The sequence below is a fragment of the Lutra lutra genome, chromosome 6, assembly GCF_902655055.1.
Source record: "Lutra lutra chromosome 6, mLutLut1.2, whole genome shotgun sequence".
NCBI classification, from domain to species: Eukaryota; Metazoa; Chordata; class Mammalia; order Carnivora; family Mustelidae; genus Lutra; species Lutra lutra.
This window is the reverse complement of record NC_062283.1, coordinates 137,512,814-137,527,556: the sequence shown is the minus strand read 5'-3', so window position 1 is coordinate 137,527,556 and position 14,743 is coordinate 137,512,814. Positions and strand designations below refer to the sequence as shown.

At 44.6% G+C, this 14,743-nt stretch overlaps 1 pseudogene; it reads left to right on the top strand.

Annotated features, from left to right (window-relative positions):
* The first annotated feature begins 7,014 nt into the window (after positions 1–7,014).
* Positions 7,015–9,120, top strand: LOC125101689 (trifunctional enzyme subunit alpha, mitochondrial-like; annotated as a pseudogene).
* The last annotated feature ends 5,623 nt before the right edge of the window (positions 9,121–14,743 follow it).

Genomic DNA, 14,743 nt, shown 5'->3' with positions numbered 1-14,743 from the left:
GTGCAGGCCGCTATATTCTGTCAGATCCCCTAGCAGGGCCTTTAGGGCCTGCCATGAGAGGGAGCATCAGAATCTGAGTCACATGAGCACTTTGGTTTTTTACTCTCTTTGGTCCTGAGTGCAGACTATTGATAACAGGGCCTGGGGCTAACTCTGTGGTTCGGTTCAGGAGGAAGGAGGTTCCTTTTTTTTTTTTTTTAAGATTTTTTTTTAATTTATTTGTCAGAGAGAGAGTGAGAGAGAGCGAGCACAGGCAGACAGAATGGCAGGCAGAGGCAGAGGGAGAAGCAGGCTCCCCGCCGAGCAAGGAGCCCGATGTGGGACTCGATCCCAGGACGCTGGGATCAGGACCTGAGCCGAAGGCAGCTGCTTAACCAACTGAGCCACCCAGGCATCCCAGGAAGGAGGTTCCTAAACGTGGCTGGACCCAGGCCTGGGGTCATGGTTGGAGGGGAAATGCATGCCCCTGAGCGAGGGCTGGGCTCTGGGGTGGGGAGTGCTGGTGAAGGGCAGTCCCAGGACAAGGGACACCCAGGATTTCCTCAGCCATGGAGACAAACACCTGTTTTCCTAGGCCAACAAGTCCACCAAGAATCCCCTGACAGTGGGACCAGCTCAGAGATGCTGCCTTTGGACCAGCTGCCTTTGGATGAGATGCTGTTCATTTTCAATCCACCAGCACTTTCAAGCTTACAAATCCAGAAACCTCAGTCCAACCACGTGGTGCAGGATAAGGAACCTCCAATGTCCCTTCTTGACTTTGGTTGTTCTCCCGATCAGCACTTTCCCTTGGCACATTCTATGTGATAATGTTAGGTCCGTTATTAAATGAAACAAGACTGAGACAAAATGAAAGTTATTTAAAGCTTTATTTTATGCCAAGTATTAGAAATCAGACTGATCGGCTAGGGGAACGAGACTGAAACAAAGTTAAAGTTATGCAAAGCTCTATTCTATGCTAAGCATTAGAAGTCAGACTGACCGGCTAGGGCCGTCTCCGAAGAGAGCGACCACCCCCAACTTACAGGCTCAAGAATTGATTGACTGACCAGCCAGGGCCACCTCCGAAGAGAGCGACCCCTCCCCATCTTATAGACTATCTTTTATAGAGCAAAAGTCTGGCCACACATAGGTGGCCAATGAGATCGTAGTCACGTTAGGTCACACACAGGTGGCCAATTGAATTACAATTTACCCTATAGTAGCTGTTTGACCTAACCTATTACTCTGGTGAGAATTGGTGCTCAAGGTTGGCGTCCAAATGGCGGGTTTTACATTCTTTGGTGGTTAGGGAAAAAGTATGTGTGTTTCTTACTGATTGGATGTTTCCACCTGGCCCGACTCGTTCTTGTATTCTGGGCTCTGTTATCAAGAACTGGCTGACCTGGCCTTGTATTCTGGGCTCTGTTATTAGGAACTAGCTGACCATATTTTACTGGTTTCCCAGACTTGCTTCTAAGTAAGTTTCTCTGGGGGGAAGGGAGGCAGGGTCAGTTTTACTGCACAAACAACAAAATGGCTTTTAACCAAGATGGAGTCGCTCTGGCTAAATAGTTCCTTACAATGGGTGATGGAATATTTGGTGCTACGTGATGGATTCTTGCATTGAAATATATAAATGCTTGACCTAGAAATCTCAATGGAGAAAACGTTTTCCATCTTGTCCTTTGGTTGTGCAGTATCAGATTCTTCTCTGCATGATGACCATATCCTTACAGACAGTACCACCAAAAAGATTGTTTGATGCTGTAGAACCTCAGGCATTTTTTTTTCTATGTAGTGGGAAACAATCTCACTGAATTTTTTTAAAAATGACATATTTGTGCTTGTTTTCTTCAGTAGATTATGACCATGTACATATACCTAAATAAACATACCTCTATTATAAAAATATTAATTAATTTGAAATTTGTTTCCTTGACCATTGACTAGTTGTTCAAAGACTTTATTTATCTGAGAGAGAGAGAGAGCGCACAAACGGGCATGGGCAGAGGGAGAGGGAGAAGCAAACTCCCCACTGAACAGGGAGTGGGACTCCATCCCAGAACCTTGGGATCCTGACCTGAGCTGAAAGCAGATGCTTAACTGGCTGAGCCACTCTGGCACCCTGGAATTTTTTTTTTCTAAAAGATTTTTATCTATGTATTTGAGAGAGAGAGAAAGCATGTGCTCCTGCCTGAGTTGGGGAGGAGGGGCAGAGGGAGAGGGACAAGGAGGATCCCCTCTGAGCAGGGAGACTAGCAGGAGGATTGATCCCAGGACCCTGGGATCATGACCTGAGCTGGAGGCAGATGCTTGACCGGCTGAGCCACCCAGGCACCCCTGGAATTTGTTATATATCCCATAAGAACTCATGGAATTTTCTCTTGCTCCACTCTATGGGGTAAATATATGTGGTGATTCTTCCAGATTTATTATGGAAATAAAGACTTTAAGGATCACTCAAAAATCTACTTTCAAACAGTTATCTGTCAGTCTCAAATATGATCCTGACAGGCCAGATGTAAACAAATATTCTGGGAAAGATGGAATTGAGAATCTTTCTGGATCCTCCAGATCTCCTACCTATAACACTGACTTTCCTGTCATCCTCCTTCAGAGCACTTCACAGTGAGTCTTCACAGCAGAAGTGAGTCTTCACAGCAGAAACAGATCTGCTTCTAAAAGTTATTTATTCCCTCATGAGCCAAAGGTCCACGTCCAGAATACACCAAGAGCTCCAACAAATGTATAAGAATTAGTCTTATTCTCCTCATATTTGTGCAAATGCTTTGAGCAAGTCACTGTACAGATTTTATGTTATGCCCAAGTTTTCGCATCCGAGAGACCACCAAGGAGCCAACACCATTGTAAACACACGAGGGTTTATTCAGCAAGCTTAAGCTTGGGCCCAAGTATACCCGACACAGCGGAGTAGGGACTTGGACCCTGAATAGGGGTGGACTCGGCAGTGGGTGAGGACAAAGGGGGTTATGGATGATGTAAGTCTCTAAGGAATTTTGGAAGCAGGTCTCCAGGACCTTCAGGGGCCAGCTATTGTCTGGGGAAAAGATTATTCATTACCAGTAATAAAACCTTCTTGTGAGACCCTTTAGATGTTTATCAGTGGGTCATATGCCTGGGAATGATTGCTGACACTATCTTGGAGGTTTAGAGATAAACATTTCTCCTATCAAGTGTCCTTGTTAGTGAGATTTAAGTTTAGAAGAAATTTAACTTTATTTACATTTCCTTCTGCTTCAGCCTCCTTTAGTTTTATGGTGGGGAGAGCAACATTATTGTTAAGATAGCTTCTTTGTTGTAAATCTCTAGGACATTTGTAAACCAAGGGAGACTCCTATCTTGCAGGATTGTGATCTCTGCAAGTTACCCATTTGTTTTTCTTTTAGGGCAGCCAGGGGTGGCTGAGGAATGTCATATATACTACCGAGGGGAGAGGGGTGGGTGGAGAGGGGGTGCAAGGTGCCAGCTTTTGCTTTGTCAAGATGTACTTATGTCAGGGCTAGCTTCAAGGTGGGTACAGCCTTCTTTATCTTGGCCTCCACATTTTATTCATGTATTTTTGAAAGAGAGAGAGCAAGAGCAAGCATATGTCAGGAGAAGGGCAGAGTGCAAAGCAGGCTCCCCACTTAACAGGGATCCCAATGTGGGTCTCAATCCCAGGATCCCAGAGCCATGACCTTAGCCAAAGGCAGATGCTTAATGGAATGAGCCACCCAGGCACCCCCCCTTTTAAAAAGGTTTTATTTATTTATTTTGACAGTTACTAAGCCTATGAAATCATTAAACACATCCCAAGTAATCAAGATAACATGAAGAACAATGGGCTTGCCTTATACATGCATCAAGCTGACAAATTTTAAAGGTATCTATGGCAAGGGGTGAACTGGAAATGGAATAACAGGAGTTCTCCTATGTGTTGGTAGGAGTATAAGTGAAACCAGCAGGGATACAAGTAAGATGTCAGCACTAGAGTTCAGAGGAATGATTATAAGGATACTAACAAGGCCGGAAAAAAGCAGAGAAGACACTAGAGAATCCCTTTCTGGATTAATAAAAGAACTAAAATCTAATCATATTGAAATTTTAAAAAGGCTATTAATGAGGACCAATCAAAGATATAGGCTCTAACTGTAAGGACAAATGTGGCAAAAGAGACAATTAGTGACATAGAAGACAAAATGATGGAGAATAAGGAAGCTGAGAAAAAGAGAGATAAACAAGTATTGCATCATGAGGGGAGAATTTGAGAGATAATGTTACCATGAAGCAAAATAATATTAGAATAATTGGGATCCCAGAAGAAGAGGAGAGAGAGAGAGAGGCAGAAGGTATATTGGAAGAAATTAGAGTGGACAACTTCCCTAATCTGGGGAAGAAAACAGTCATTCAAATCCAGAAGGCACAGAAAACACCCCTCAAAATCAATAAAAATAGATCAACACCTCTACATATAATACTGAAACTTGCAAATCTCAGAGACCAACAGAAAATCCTAAAAGCAGCTCAGGACAAGAGGTCCCTAACATACAAGGGTAGAAACATTAGACTGATAGCAGACCTAGCCACAGAGACCTGGCAGGCCAGAATGGACAGGCAAGAAATATTCAGTGTAGTAAATGAGAAAAATATACAGCCAAGAATACTTTACCCAGGAAGGCTGTCATTCAAAATAGATGGAGAGATGAAAAGCTTCCAAGAAAAAGAGAAACTAAGGGATTTTGTGATCACTAAACCAGCCCTGCAAGAAATATTAAAAGGGATCTTTTAAGCAAAGAGAGAGCCCCAAAATAACATAGACCAGAAGGGAAAAGAGACAATATACAAAAACGGTGACTTTATAGGTAATGCGATGGCACTAAAATTGTATCTTTCCATAGTTACTCTGAATGTAAATGGGCTAAATGCCTCAAACAAGAGACACAGGGTATCAAAGATCTATCAATATGCTGTCTACAAGAGACTCATTTTACAACCAAAGACGCCTCCAGATTGAAAGTGAGGGGGTGGAGAACCACTTACCATGATAATGGACATCAAAAGAAAGCTGGAGTAGAATCCTTATATCATACAAATTTGATTTTGAACCAAAGACTGTAATAAGAGATGAGGAAAGGGATGCCTTGGCTCAGTCAGTTACGTATCTACCTTCAGTTTGGGTCATGATCCTGAGGTCCTGAAATTGAGTCTCCTTGCAGTGAGACTGCTTATGTGCTCTCTCTCTCTCAGTCTCTTTGACAAATAAATAAATAAACAAAATCTTAAAAAAAGAGAGATGAGGAAGGACACTGTATCATACTTAAATCGTCTATCCAACAAGAAGATCTATCAATTATAAATATTTATGCCCTAACATGACAGCAACCATTTATAAACCAATTAATAACAAAATTAAAGAGATGCATTGATAATAATACAATAATAGTAGGGGACTTCAACACCCCACTCACAGCAATGGACAGAAATACAGACAATTGTAAGAGCATATTAGGAGCAACTATATAAATAAGGCAATCTGGAAGAAATGGGTGCATGCCTAGAGATGTATAAACTACCAAAACTGAAACAGGAAGAAATAGAAAACCTGAACAGACCAATAACCAGCAAGGAAATAGAAGAAGTAATAAAAAATTTCCCAACAAACAAAAGAGTCCAGGGCAAAAGACTTCCCAGGTAAAATTCTACCAAATATTTCAAGATTGAGTTAATACTTATTTTCTCAAACTGCTTCAACAACGGAAGCACGGAAATGGAAGGAATACTTCCAAACTCATTCTATGAAGCCAGCACTACCTCAATTCCAAACCTTACAAAGACCCTACTACAAAAGAGAATTACAGGCCAATATCCCTGATGAACATGGATGCATGGATTCTCAACAAACTCCTGGCAAATCAAATCCATTGAAAGAACCATTCAACATGATCAAGTGGGATTTATTCCTGGGCTGCAAGGGTGGTTCAATACTCACAAATCAATCAATGTGATATACCATATTAATAAAAGAAAACAGGAGCATATATTTAAAATACTGGTGGAAGACTTCTGTTTCTCTCCATGAGACTCGATCCTTTGAGCCACTGTCAAAAATGAACAACCAAAAGCCTGCGAGACAAAATTTTAAATCTTTCAAATGTGCCAATGGGGACTTCTGAGTAACATACAATAGAAGTGGTCACAGATTGCAAATCTCTCCACACATCCATACAAATTCAACTCATCAATGAAAGGAGGCAAAGAAAACACTCTGTACCCCACCTTCAGCACAAGGAGGAAGTTGAAAATACTGAGATGTGACAGACCCTTTAGCTATGAGGGACAATATTTGTGACAGTTGGATGGGGTCTGTGGTGGAGAGGGTAGGACTGTAGTGATGTGAAATCTGTTTTGGTGATTTTTGTTGGTCCAGGAAAGTGTTTTCCTGGTTTATAAGAAACATGCACTAAAGTACTTGGCAGTGGATGGGACATCGGGGTGACAGCTTTCTCTCAAATCCTTCCACTTCATGAGATCTTTGGAGATAGAATGTGTCTCTCTATCACATTCCTATTATAGGACGAATACATACTGTGGCTAATTCATTCTGTGAAATACCAGGAGGAGAAGGAAATGAGAGAGGTTCTTCTTGAGATTAGGGCTTACATCCCTGGACAAGCAGGCAAGGCCAGACATTCCTGATTCCACAGGTTCCAACTCACATCCACACATTCATCCTTGTGACCACTTCAGTCACCCACAAAGGGGAAACCTAATCACGTCCTCATCTTTAGTGACAGTGTGAGAAGTCCAGTGGCTTCTGGCTGCTGGAACCTTAATCTGATATAATGGCTGAGAAGATCCCACAAATCCCTACCCCATCGCCATCCACTGAGCCTTTAATTAACTTGGGATGAGATAAAGAGCCACTTCACGCATTCACATAGCACACACTGTCATGAAATCCCCATCATCCTAAGGCTGTAGACACCTGGAGGAGGCCTGATCCAGACACAGGGCCCATCTCTATTTGGAGACATGGACGTGGGATAGCAGGAAACCAAATTAGCATCTATTCCGGCATTTAGAGGGTTCTGGCCTGATTCACTAAAGTCTGTCTCCAGCAAGTGCATATTCTGGAAGACTCGGAGGACAAGAAAAACATAAGGGATGGGAGTTCTCAGGCCCAGGGTGAGGCAAGGGCTTAGTAGGTGCAGGTGATCTGTCCAAGAAGGGAATTCCAGGCATAGACCAAGAGAAGGGAGCTCGGGTCTGTCTCTGGGAGGAGGGAACCTGGAAGAGCCTGGCAGTGCCACTGGGAGAATGGGGGGTTGACTAACTGGTGGAACCCCTGGGAGCAGGATTAAAATCTCCAGAGGAGGTGGCTCAGTCTCTTAAGTGTCTGACTATTAGTATTGGCTCAGGTCATGATCTCATAGGTTGTGAGATCAAGTCCCATGTGGGGCTCCATGCTCAGCAGGAAGTCTGCTTGAAGATTCTCTCCGCCTGCCCCTTGCCCCACTCAGGCATGCTCTCAGGCATTCTCTCTCTCTAAAATAAATAGGAACAGACAGTTGAATATCTAGAAGAAGTTGCAGCTATTTTGTAAAATGACTAGCTGATAAGAAAATCTCTCCAAAGACACACAAGAGGTTGGTAGGAAAAGTACCATCACAAGCCATGAACATTGCATTTTTCAGACAACAGATTTACAAAAGAAGGATGGAAAGGTAGAAAAGCAAACCAAAGTTCTTTATCCTGCGCATCTAAAGATAACCTGAGTGGTAAAGAGTAGAATTGAGCAAGGGAAGGACACTGACTATCTCTGAATCTCAGAAATTTGGAAAGCTTGCAAAGACCAAAGTATCAAAGGCCCTGACAGGACTTTACCATGGTCAGGTCCTATGCAAGAAGAATCAACATGGAGCACCACAGGAGGTTCTTGGTGCAGTGCTGATGGGAGGCTGCATGGCCCAAATCCCCAAGGATTGGGGCCTAAAGACTGTATATAACGATGCTTCACTAGGTGGGCTGGGCTGAGGACAGTAACAAGTGTTCAAAGGACTGAAGGATAAAGTGAAGAAGAAAACCCTAACATCATCTCAAGGGGATTCCATTCAGCAACTAACCAGGCAGCTCAATTCCTAGACCTTTGAAAAGGCCAGTTGAAGGCCAAAGGTGATCAAAGCTGGTTTTGAGGACCTTAGTCTTAAGCACAGATGCTAAAGGAAGCAGAAGGGATGATTCCAGATCACTATGTTTTTGCCAGTAACACATCAGCACTCCCAATCAGTGAAGTTGCCACTGTCAGACAAAGACCTGAGCAGGTGATTGGCAGACATGACTTCTCTCCTGTGGACAAGATGCAGCTTCTGGAGATGATCACAACCCCCCCCCCAAACAACTAAGGACACAATGCTTTTACTGTAGCACTCCTTCCAAGCAGGGCAAGGTCACCTATGTGATTAAGGATGGACCTGGCTTCTGGACCAAGAAGTGTCTCATACCCATGATGTCCGAAGTCATCAGTCTTCTCCACAAAGGAGATGACCCTAAGAAGATGGATTCCCTTACCAGGAGCTTTGGCTTTCCCGTGGAAGCTGTTGCACTGGTGGGATGAAGTTGGCATGGATGTAGCCAACTTCATAGAAGAGGTAGGCAAAGCTTTTAGGGAGAGGGTTGAAGACCGAAGCCTAGAGCTTCTGAAGCAGATGGCATCCCAGGGCTTTGGAGGTCATAACATCTGGAAGGGCTTTCACATCTACCAGTAAAAAATCAGAGTTTGAATTCTGAGATAGATAGTATTTTGGTAAACCTGAATCTGTCTCCTATCACTGACGGTTCCTCTGACAATGACATCTGGTAGTGCCTCATGACCAGACTCATGAATGAGGCCATCAAGCCTGCCGGAAGGGATGTTGGCCACACCAGCAGAAGGATATGTGAGAACAGTCATTGGACCCAGATGTCCCCTACCCAGGCCCCTCCTTGGAGGGTCCTTCTTCCACTCTGTGCATCTGTGGGGAGCTCAGGAGAATGTGGACCAGCTCAGGAAGTACAAGGCTGACTACAGAAAGCAGCTTACCCCAAACCAGCTGCTAAGTGATCTAAAATGCTACCAGCCCTAATAAAAAGTTGTACTAGTGAACGGGCACTCACACCCTGATCCCTGGCTCACTAACTCCACAGGGATGTCATCTACATTTATCAGAGTAACCAGCGGGAAAACAAACTCTGGCACTGGCCATGCACCTTGATTAAAGTGCCTTCAGCTATAACTGTCTCTCCCTCCCGGGAAAGTCTGGCTGTGAATCAGTTTGCACTTCATGTTGGAAGGTGAAACTCTCCTGCTTGTGAAAGTTTAAACCCCAATGCCCAAAGTGGCAGAGACCCTGGGGCCATCTTTGCTGCCTATTCCTCCTGGGTCAGTGGTAGCCAACGGTGGGAAAGACATGTCTGCCCCCAGGCATGTACATGATTAACAATGAAACTAAACTCTTTATCTACCAAAAGAATGTGTATACACACTTTAAATGGGAATAGGATAAGAATCACACGGTGCATCCTTGGAGAGGTTTTAAACTTTGTGCTCATCTCTGTGATTTCATCCAGGATGAGATGCTTTTTTAACACTGTATTTGGAGGAAAGGGGAAGACAGTGTAAGAAGATTATACTCGAATTTCCCTATTATACAGCCCCCAACCCACAAGAAGTTCACTACTGCCAAGATTGGTCATTCCTGTTACAAATCCCAGGAATGTGAAGTGGCCACTGTGTAGGTTTCCTGAGCCAGATGACACTGCTATGAATGGGACCTGGACATTGTTACCTGCTCCCTGCTCTCACCTCCCCGCCATTCACTCCTTCAACAAAAGGGCCATGATGATCCTTCAGTTCTCCAGGGATGATGTCACTCGCTTACTTGTACCACATGAATGTCTGGGTGGATTCTGGCTTTCTGCAAATACTTACCCTAGTAAATGGTCATGTAGCTCTTGGAAAAGGCCAGCAGGAATCATTGCACTCGTCCATTTGAAGGGTCCCTCCTCACTGGAACCTGGCCTCCCTTTCTAGATCTGGGTCCCAGATCAGAGAAATGGCTTAGGTCTGGAACCCAGGCAAAGGATTCAGACTTTCTGTTGGGTAGCCGGTTTCATCCGCCTCCTCATCTATCCTGGGGTTTTGTCTTGGTTTTTATTGTGTAAATCTAGCAGTCTCTGGATTGGCTGCCCAGCTATTTTTGATCACTGTGCTATACCACATAAAGAATCTAGTGTTCAGGCTGCCTCGGTGGCTCAGTGGGTTAAAGCCTCTGCCTTTGGCTCTGGTCATGATCCCAGAGTCCTGGGATCAAGCCCCGCATCGGCCTCTCTGCTCAGGAGGGAGCCTGCTTCCCTCCCCCCCTCTGCCTGCCTCTCTGCCTACTTGTGATCTCTGTCTGTAAAATAGATAAATAAAATTTTTTAATAAAAAGAATCTAGTGTTCAAGACTTAAGGAACAACTGAGTTTTTGTAAAAATTGGAAGTGGGTCCACCCAAGAGCCCAGAAGCCAGGGCAGGACATAGAAAACAGAGCAGGACTAGGAGATAGGAAAGGAAGGAGAGGGATGGATAGTGAGGGAGGGACTAATTATGACAAAACCAGAGGCCGACCTCTTTCCTGAGGGGGAAGTGGGATGGGGCAGACCCTCTCACCAGTCAGGATAGGACAATGTATTCCTTTGAAGCCACGGTTCTTTTTATTTAAAAGATTTTATTTATTTGTCAGAGAGAGAGCACAAGCCGGGGAAGCTGCAGGCAGCGGGAGAAGCAGACACTCCGCTGAGCAAGGAGCCCAATGTGGGACTCGATCCCAGGACCCTGGGATCATGACCTGAGCTGAAGGCAGATAGAAGCTTAACCAACTGAGCCACCCAGTGAAAGCACCAGTGGGTCCTGGCTATTTGGCTTCAATAGCTATCTCATCTCTGTGACTCAGAGAACAGAAACAGGACAGTGATTCATCCCGGAGGCTGACTTAAGAGACATGGAAAATGATAGAGAAGTGACCGAGTTCCTCATGGCTCTCAAACGGAGACTGTAAGAGCTGCCTCCAGCACATGTGGGAGCACTGGGATGAGATGCAAGAGACCACAGGTAACTCAGAAGACTGGATGGAGTGCTGGCTCTCTTGAAATGAGGTTGACCCACCTGACAGAGTGTGTGTGTGTGTGTGTGTGTGTGTGTGTGTGTGTAGTGTGGGATGTTTGTGTGTAAGTGATAGATCCAGTAGGGCTTCTTGGGAGAATAATGGCCAGAGATATGTTCTAGCATCCGTCTTTTCCCTTGTCGCCTCCTGGCATCACTCCCTCACTGCACATACCTTTTGTCCTCTCACCCTGGATTTCTTGCTGGCCCCAAACCTGAGGGTAGCAGTCTGTTTCCAGATATTATCTTCTTTCTGTTATTTTTTCTGAGAATTATTGTTCTTTTTCCTGTCATCTGGTGTCTTGCTGGAAATCCTTCAGTGCCACCTTGACTGCCAGCTTCTGAGTACTGCCTCCCCACGTGTCCCCTCCTCCACTTCCATCACAGTGGGATTGACTGGTCATACTGTTACCCTTGCTTCCCCCACCAGCTGTGTGACCCCTTGGCTGCAAGACCCAGCTCCTCTGGACTTCCAACCCCAGGACCTGTCAGAACAGCTGTCACAAAACCCATGGGTATAAACCAGCTGCACCGTAGGATCTCACTTTCTGTTTTTCAAAGAGCAGGGATAGCCATCCCCTGAGGTTGAACTGCCAGGAACTGCAACTATGCCCACTAGCTTTGGGCTGACAAATCATCCCACCACCCTCTAGGGTGAGTGGACCTTCCCGTGTGCAAGGATATGCCTCTGGTTGTCCCAAATTCAGAGAGAGGTTGTGACGTGGAGCTGAGTTAGAATGTACCAGCCATAAAAAGAAAGAAATCTTGTCATTTGCAAAACATGGATGGACCTGGAGGTTATAATGTTAAGCAAAATCAGTCAGAGAAAGACAAGTACCATATGATTTCACTCACATGTGAAATTGAAGAAACAAAACAAACCGGGGGTGCCTGGGTGGCTCAGTTAAGCTCCTGACTCTTGGTTTCAGCTCAGGTCATGAGGTCAGGGTCCTGAGATGGAGGCCACGTTCAATGGGCATAGGGGCCCATGTTCAATGCAGAAACCCCACTCTCTCTCTCTTTCTCTCATAAATAGATAAAATCTTAAAAAAGAAAGAAAGAGAAAGAAAGAAAGAAAGAAAGAAAGAAAGAAAGAAAGAAAGAAAGAAAGAAAGAAAGAAAAAGAAAGAGGGGCTCCTGGGTGGCTCAGTCAATTAAGCATCTGCCTTCACCTCTGGTCATGATCCTATGGCCCTGGGGTCGAGCCCCAAATCGGGCTCCCTGCTCAGTGGAGAATCTACTTCTCTCTCTCCCTCTGCCCTTCCCCCCAAGCTATCTCTTTCTCTCTCTGCTCTCTCTCTCTTTCAAATACATAAAATCTTAAAACAAACAAACCCCAAAGGAGCAAATGGTGGGGGGGAGAGGGAAAGAGAGAGCAAAGCCTAGAAAGAGACTCTTAATTATAAAGAACAAACTGACGGTTACCAGAGGGAAAGTGTTGGGGTTGGTGGGGAAATAGGTCATGGGGATTAAGGAACACACTTGTGATGAGCACTGGGTAATGTATGGAAATGCTGAATCACTATATTGTACACCTGAATCTAATATAACCTTGTATGTTTACTAATTGGAATTTAAATAAAAAGCTTAGGGGTACCTGGGTGGCTCAGTCAGATCTGTTCCCCTTAGCACCCCATCATCATATAAACTGCCATTTTCTTGTTGCCTCTCTGCATGGGCTCCTGTCCTTTAAACAGTGTCAATCTAGCTATCATTTGCACTCACATGCTCCTGGCTCACCTTGTGCTAAGTCAGCAGATTTTTTTCTTAAGATTTTATTCATTTATTTGAGAGAGAGAGGAGAGGAGGAGGACCAGAGGGAGAGGGACAAGCCGGATCTGCTGAGCAGATCCATATGCAGGACTCGATCCCACGATGATTAGCTTATGACCTCAGGCAAAATCAGGAGCCAGATGCTTAACCAACTGAGTCACCTAGGTGGTACAAGTCAACTGAATTCTAAACGTCCAGGCTCCAAGTCTCACTGGTTATATCAGCTTACAGAATCCAGTCCACCTGGTTTTCAAAGCCAATTATTATAGGGATTAATCTTCCCTTTGGGAGGGGAAGAGTCCAAGATGGCAGAGAGTTAGGAAGCCTTAGATTTGTCTGGCCCCTGGAATTCTGCTAGATAGCTATCATAACATTCTGAACACTTAGGAACTCAACCAGAGTTCTAAGAAAAGAACTGCTGCAATTCTACAACTAGAAAAGCAACCACTATCTGTGAGGCAAAAGGTGTGGAGAAGTGAATCCCAGGAGATATATGGAAAGATAAGCTACTGGGGGGCCAGGGGAGCCTCCAGAGGTCAGCTTTCAGAAAGTGAGAGTGCAGCAGAGCACAGTTTGAACTTTTAGGGTCTATTCTGGTGAGGGACCACCCTGCCTGGAAGGTACTCAGTTTCTGAAGTGGAGCAGAATTCTAGTTGGAGCAGTGTGGTCTCAGGATCCCCTGGGTCACAGAAAGGGTGGGGGTGCCTGAGTGTGGCAGAGCTCCCAAGCAGCGGAGCAGGGAAGCCAGCTGCAATCAGTGAGCCCAGGAGTGGCCTCTCAGACACATGTTGCCATATACCTCAATCCACGAAGCATGGCATAGTCTGACATCTGTTCTCCAAGCAGGGGTCATCAGGTGGAGAACCATGTGAGACCACCCTTCCTCCCCATGAAGTGTGGAGCAGGAGCACACTGTATGGGTCTGCAGGGTTCAGAGACTCAAAATGCGGTTGTGTGCCTAAGAAAGAAGGCTGGGTGAGCAGAGAGGAATGTAGATGACAGAGACTGGGGAGATGGGAGTGATTGATTGCTTCTCCCTGAGGGTGCAGAGAGGAAAGGAGGCTCAGTTTGGGGGGCTGCTATGTTCATTTTCATCTAAAGCCACAAGGAAACCCTTCAGAGAACAAAAGCCACAGACAGCAATCTGGAGCAGAGACTAAGGCTGGCCCCCTAGCAAGGCCAGTATAATTCTGCCCTGGGAAAAGACATTTGAGAATCAATGCAACAGATCCTCAGCCCAGAAAATCAGCAAGAACATCCAGCTAAGACCAAGTTTACAGATCAATGAGAACCACAGAACTCCAGTGCTAGGGGAAAATAGTATACAGAATTCATGGGTTTTTTTCTCATGATGCCTTAGTCTTTCTAATTTAATTTATTTTTTCTTTCCTTTTCAACCAATTTCTTATTTTATCAACTCCATTTTTTTCATTTTTACAGTTACATTCTGTCCTTTCATTGTATGTTTCTCTGCAATTTGGGGATGCACTTTGTTCTAACAGACCAAAATACAAACAGAATCTAGTGTACGGCTCTGTTCCCTTCATCTGTCTGTTTACAGTCTATTTTTTTAAAACTCTTCCTTGATTTTCATATTTTCCATTACATTTTATCCTTCATAGTCTGCACTTTTATATTTGTATATATGTAAGTTTTTCTCCCTTTACACTGTTGGGATATAGTTTCTTCTAACAAACAGACCAAAATACCCTCAGGAGATACTTATTGCTGTGTTCTGTTCACCTGTCTGTTTATATTGTCCCTCTCTCTTTCTCTCTTTTTGTTTCTTTCAGTTTCCTATCTCTC